Source organism: Solanum stenotomum, chromosome 1 (assembly GCF_019186545.1).
Source record: "Solanum stenotomum isolate F172 chromosome 1, ASM1918654v1, whole genome shotgun sequence".
Classification (NCBI taxonomy): Eukaryota; Viridiplantae; Streptophyta; class Magnoliopsida; order Solanales; family Solanaceae; genus Solanum; species Solanum stenotomum.
This window is the reverse complement of record NC_064282.1, coordinates 95897263-95903262: the sequence shown is the minus strand read 5'-3', so window position 1 is coordinate 95903262 and position 6000 is coordinate 95897263. Positions and strand designations below refer to the sequence as shown.

The 6000-nt window shown below is 37.5% G+C and overlaps 1 protein-coding gene and 1 pseudogene across 1 annotated transcript in view; one reads left to right on the top strand and one right to left on the bottom strand.

Annotated features, from left to right (window-relative positions):
- The window catches only part of LOC125853235 (receptor-like protein Cf-9), a 333480-nt gene that overhangs the window by 48489 nt on the left and 278991 nt on the right, over positions 1-6000 (top strand). The window lies entirely within an intron of this gene.
- Positions 1-6000, bottom strand: part of LOC125859768 (putative pentatricopeptide repeat-containing protein At1g10330) — a 157580-nt pseudogene that overhangs the window by 19861 nt on the left and 131719 nt on the right.

The window sequence follows — 6000 nt, the reverse complement described above, 5'->3', positions numbered from 1 at the left end:
GATTCGTGCTTTCCACAAGAAGGTAAGAACCAGAACATTTGAAGTGGGTCAGTTGGTCCTTAAACGCATTTTCCCTCATCAGGATGAGTACAAAGGGAAATTTGCACCAAATTGGCAAGGACCCTACATGGTTCGCAAAGTATTATCTGGAGGTGCCTTGATCCTGTCGGAGATGGATGGCACCGAATGGCCGAAACCAATCAACTCAGACGCTGTCAAGAGATACTACGTGTGAAGTTTCGGTTTGTATTTCTGTCATTTCCTTGTAATCGTTCTATTTGCTTGTAATTGCTTTTTTTTTTAAATCTATCCATATGTAATGAACTACGTCTGACCTGAATTCTCAAGATTGAGATACGTAGGCGGCCTATGTCGGCCTCGGTCATCTTTTTTATTCCCTTTTAATGTTTCCTTTTGTATTTGAACTACGTTCGACCTGAATTCTCAAGAATGAGATACGTAGGCGGCCTGTGTCGGCCTCGGTCGGCTTATGTGTAATTTTATTATTTTTACTAATCCTTGAGGGGGAACTACGTTTGACCTGATTCCTGCCTCAACGGGATACGTAGGCGCCATAACGGTTCGGTCATATCTCCCGTAAGATTTCTATTTCGCTTTACAATAGAAACTAGGACAAAATTTTGAGAGGGACTCAAAAATTCTCAAGAAGATCTTTTCCAACAAAGTCAGTACTGAAGTTACTTTGAGATTTGCAACTGGGACAAAAATTTTTAAGAAGATCTCAAAAATTTCGTGATTTGCTTATCAACAGTTCGAGATAAGTCAAGATAGTTAACAGGGACAGAAATTTTTGAGGATGACCTCAAAAATTTCAATAAGGTTCATCGGCAGTTTGGAACAATTTTGAATACTTCCCAGCAAGTATTTCAGCAGATCTCAAAACACCAACTCCGAATGACGTTCATTAAACTTGACGTGACATGACACTTGGCAGTGACTTTTTCTAAACATTACTTTTGAAAATCTATTTTCCTTAAAAACTTTTCCTTCATGTTTCAATTATATTTGTACCAAAAAAAAAAAAAAAAAATTGTTTTGTCTTATCTATCAAGAAGCGGGAGATCGGAGAAATCCACCGAAGATAGCAAGACAAGGAGCAGACAACCGAAGAGATCGACACAGATCGGTTCATTTTGTAAAAAAAAACTAACAATTTTTCTGTGGATGCAGGTCTATAGGTTTGCCGCAAAATCGGCATATTCTTCCATCCAATGAATATGGATAAGTCAAAAGGGCGAAGCGCTCTCCAAATTGATAACTTTTCTGTGGATGCAGGAAATATTTTATGTTTCTTATACCAAAAATTGGGAATATGAGTAGCATTACTTTATTCAAATTCTAAGCAAGGCAAGGTTCATAATGAACATGCAATTATGTTCAGAGGTGGGACAAATGAAAACCTTGAAGAGAGAAATATTATTATTTTCCAGTAACTAAAGATACCTAGAAGATATTTATCTACATTATATTATCAGATATAATAATATTCTTACCCTGAAGGTTATTTATATTGTATTGTCGAATGAGACGATATCACTACCCGGAGAGTCATTTATATCGTATTGTCAAATGAGATGATACCACTACTCCGAGGGTCATTTTTATTTATATTGTCGATTGAGACGATACCGCCGTCCCAGAAGATACCCAGAAGATCACCTATATTGCTCGGTGGAGCATTATCTTCATTCGGTACCAGGGAGGCATCAAGGAAAAAGATTCATGCATTGCGAAAGAGATTCATGCATCGCGCGAAAAGATTCATGCATAGCAAGAGAAAAAAGTCATGCATCGCGAGAAAGAAATTCATGCATCGCGGGACAAAGAATGTCATGCATTGCAAGAAAAGATTCATGCATCACGAGAAAAGAGATTCATGCATTGCAAGAGAAAGATTCATGCATCGCGAGAAAAGAGATTCACGCATTGCAAGAGAAAGAAATCATGCATCGCGGAAAAGAAGTCATGCATCGCGGGAAAGAGATTCATGTATTACAAGAGAAGAAAAAAGATTCATATATTACAAGAGAAAGAAATCATACATTGCAAGAGAAAGAAGTCATGCATCGCGAAAAAATCATGCATCGCGAAGAAGCCATGCATAATCAAGAGAAGATTCATGCATCGCGGAAAAAGGATTCATGCATAGCAAGAGAAGCTTCATACATTGCAAGAGAAGATTCACGCATCGCGAAAAGAGATTCATACATCGCGGGAAAAAAATTCACGCATCGCGAGAAAGATTCGCCTATCAAAAGGGGATCGACATCGGCAACATCATTTTTCTTTGCAACAACGACATCAAAAGAACTATCAATATATTACATCGGCTTATTTTTATTTCTTTGACATCAAAGGAAGAGTACATTGAAGATTATATTGCAAATATGAGGCACAAACTTTATTTGCTTCACGTCAAACCCGATAGAGTTGACGTCAAATATTCAAGGAGAACAATTAAGTGTCAAGACGGTAAAAGACACTGTCTCCCATTTGAATTGCATTTTTATACTGATGAGTTTTATCTCAGTCTTTGTCGAGAGCATCCAAAAGGATGAATTCTCCAAAACAAACCACAGGTGCGGACGACATCAAAAGGGATGCAGCACAACGTGGAACTTTTTCTTAGCAGCGAACTGGGACACAGTCCAAAGAGGAGTGTCAAACTCTTAGGACGCGAGCAGAGGAGCAACTTCCACCACAATCAAACCACACCCCTATCAGAAGGCATGTGGGTTTTTCTTAGGTTTGTCGGTTTCAGTTTCGCTTCCGAAAATTTCTGGTCTCTACCAGAAGCGGCTTTCCAATCCAAGTGACAAATGTGCCAAGAGATTTGGGAATTATGTCCGTGTAAGTTCTTAATTATGGGTGTGAAGCGCGCCACATTCATGGCTAAGAGGTTGCAAGCCTCTTTTTCATACTCGACTTGCTTTGTCACTTTTCCAGAACCAAAGGTGATCTAGCATAATAGATTTCCTTTTCAACCGATAGAGTCGAACTACAAGCAACCTGATTCCCTAAGCAGAGGGATATGTAGGCGGGCTCAATGTTGAAAACTCGGCTGCATTCCAACACACGCTGTTAAATCTTATTCTCGAGCATCCCGGTCTCTTCATAATTCGGTATCAGGATGACTTTTGAATTCCTTCAAAATCGTGCGTAAGATCAAGCATATCGAACTACAAGTAGCCTGAATTCTCATATAGCCTGAGATATGTAGGAAACCCACTTCTAGGGTTCGGCCATAATTCCTAAAGTCTGTACCAAATCCTTTTTCCAAAGATGAAGATGTGGTCGGTCAAAATTGGATTTGTCAATTTCATTTGCCTTGGATTTCTTTCATCAATCCAAGTCAAACGAGGGACAGTTGTTGACACCCAATTTTGGACATCCACAATATAGATTAATCATCGAGCTTCTTCAATTTTAAACGTTTTAAAATAATTAGTTTTATATTAAAAAAAAAAAATCAAAAAATAGTTTGCAAGTTATTTCAAATAGCTTTGTCACTTTTTATAATTTTTAGATAATATATTTGTTTTACATAATTATGCATATAATTAGTATATTTTATGATCATTCGAAAATTGTCCCAAAAATATTTAGTTTTACTTAAATATTTGGTTAATTAGTTTAGTTATATAATAGTTTATATTTTTGAAGTAATTAGTTTATAATTAAGTCAATTGTTTTATTTCGTTAAGATTGATAAGCTCATAAATTAATTATATTAATTCATCTTGTTTTAACTACTAGCCGAACTTGTTCCAATTAACTAAGTTTGGCCATATTTGTAACTTAAATTGGCTAATTTTGCTACTCATTTGGCCAAGTCCTAAATTACAAATTTGATTCCCCCCTTAACAATTATTTCAATTCTTGCAAGCCATTTTTGGGCCTCAATTTCAACAAAACAACAAGCCCAAACCCATTTTCCAAGTCAACAAAAGCCCCATTCCTCAATTCCCAGCCGACCCAGCTCCTGCTACCCGACCCAGCCCAAAACTTTGTCCACATAGAAAGACCCAGATCTTTCCTTCAACAGCGAATCCCGAACGATAGCAACATCTTCAGCAATAGTACGCCAATGCCTTGTCGTCTTCCACAACGTCTCCTTCTTTCCAGTCGCGGCAGCAGTAAAAGCACGTGTTTCGTCCTTAATGGTACGAGATAAGGCCACATCGGCGCCCATGGACATTGGAATTGATCAAGAGCGTTCATCGCCCCTTTCCTCTTCCGGAATGGGGCGAAAATTCAGAAAAAGGGTGCCTCCCCTAAATTGTGAAAGGTTTTTGAAATTCAAATTTGTAGTCCTTGAAGTTGAAATTGCCCTAATCTTTTCCCCCCAAAAAAAATCCGAACCCTAATTTCCCCTTATATAAACACCTTTTCTGTTCATGTGTAGGGGGGATTTTTTTTTTGGAAAAATTTGTTGTTAGAGGAAATATTGGAGATTTTAGTCAGAATTTGAGAGGAACACAAGCTACTGGTCAAAACATTCACATACAAACATTTGGAGAGAAAAGTTAGGAAGAGAATCGGAAAAAGTTATAAGAGTTCAAAGGTTCCGGGAGAATTTTTATTCGGTTTCGTTTAGCTTCTCTTGGTGTGGTGCTTGAACCTCGAATTGGCGCGTTACAAAAGCCCGCTGTCTCCTCTACTCGTTATTGTCCTAGTTTCGTTGCCTCGAGAAAGGTATCGTCCCTCTCTCTGTATTTCGTTCTCATTATAGCACGTTGCGTGTATTTGATACCTGTTTTTTCTTGTGAGTTTTCGGGAAGTAAGCTTGAATTCGGTTAATGGAATTTGCTTTGGATTCATATTGGCCATGCTTGTCTATATCTATGTGATTTACACTTCTAGTGTGTCGGCTATGCTATTTTGTCTCCTTTGCTGTCCCTTTGTGTTCTCAACTGCCCTTTGGGTTTAGCTGTCAAAATGTTCTACTCATCTTGCTCCCTTTCTTATCATCGTAAAAGTGTAATGGGGTTGATGTTAGATGTCATTTCCTTCATTCTCCCACCTCAAGTTAAATAAAATGGACCAAGATGTCGACGTTATGAGTTGTGTGTCGTGCCCGCTATTGTTTTGAGCTCTTAGATCGAACTTGTTGCTGTCCGTTTCGATTCTTTACTAGTTTATTTCGGTTGAGTCTATTGTGAAGGGCAAGTTTTAGTTTTCTTTTTTCTAGATCGCAGCATGTCTTTTTTTTTCCTCGTTCCTATTCTCAAGTGTGATGCCTATAGTTCAGCCTTTTCGTCTTTCAAGTGTTGTAATCCGAAAGTTTGCGCGTTATTGTATTGTTGTCAATTGGTATTGAGTAGTTTTAAGTGACATTAGTACAGTTCTCGTTCGGCGTTGATTTTCTCTATTTTAGCTTAGTTTGTATGTGTTTTTTTTCTGTCTTAACCTTGAAGTATGCTTAAAGTGTTTCTTAGGGACGCTTCTGAGTCATTGTCCGATATAGTGGTAGGCTGTTTTATGCTTCCTCTCTGTGATATGTTAGGGTCTGTTTTCTCACTATATAGAGCAATCTTTAGCTCATTTCTACCCTCTTCGGTTTAGTATTTGATGTTTAAATGGCTTACTGCTTAAGAGTTAATATTTCTTGTTTTTATTTGAATAGCTTTTAGAAGTGGGTTTGAGGTCATTGGACTGATCTTCTAAGTTATTCTTTGTTTTATTTTCTTAAGTTGAGTATATGATTGTAATATTGGTTAGTCCCTCTTTTAGGCAGATTTCCTCAAATATATTCTTTGTTGCAGGCATTGTCTTCATTCTGTCCAAATATAGGTTTATTCCTAGAATTATTTTTGTGTGAATGCTCCCTGTGCCAAACTTTGTTAAAATAAAAAATGGGCCATTTTCCTTTCGTTGTAGCATGTGAGATTTGTTTATCTTATTTTTGTCCTTTAGCATTTTATACATTGCCCTCTCTGGTAGTTATATGTTAGTAGTATCTATAAGTTTTCTAAGCCT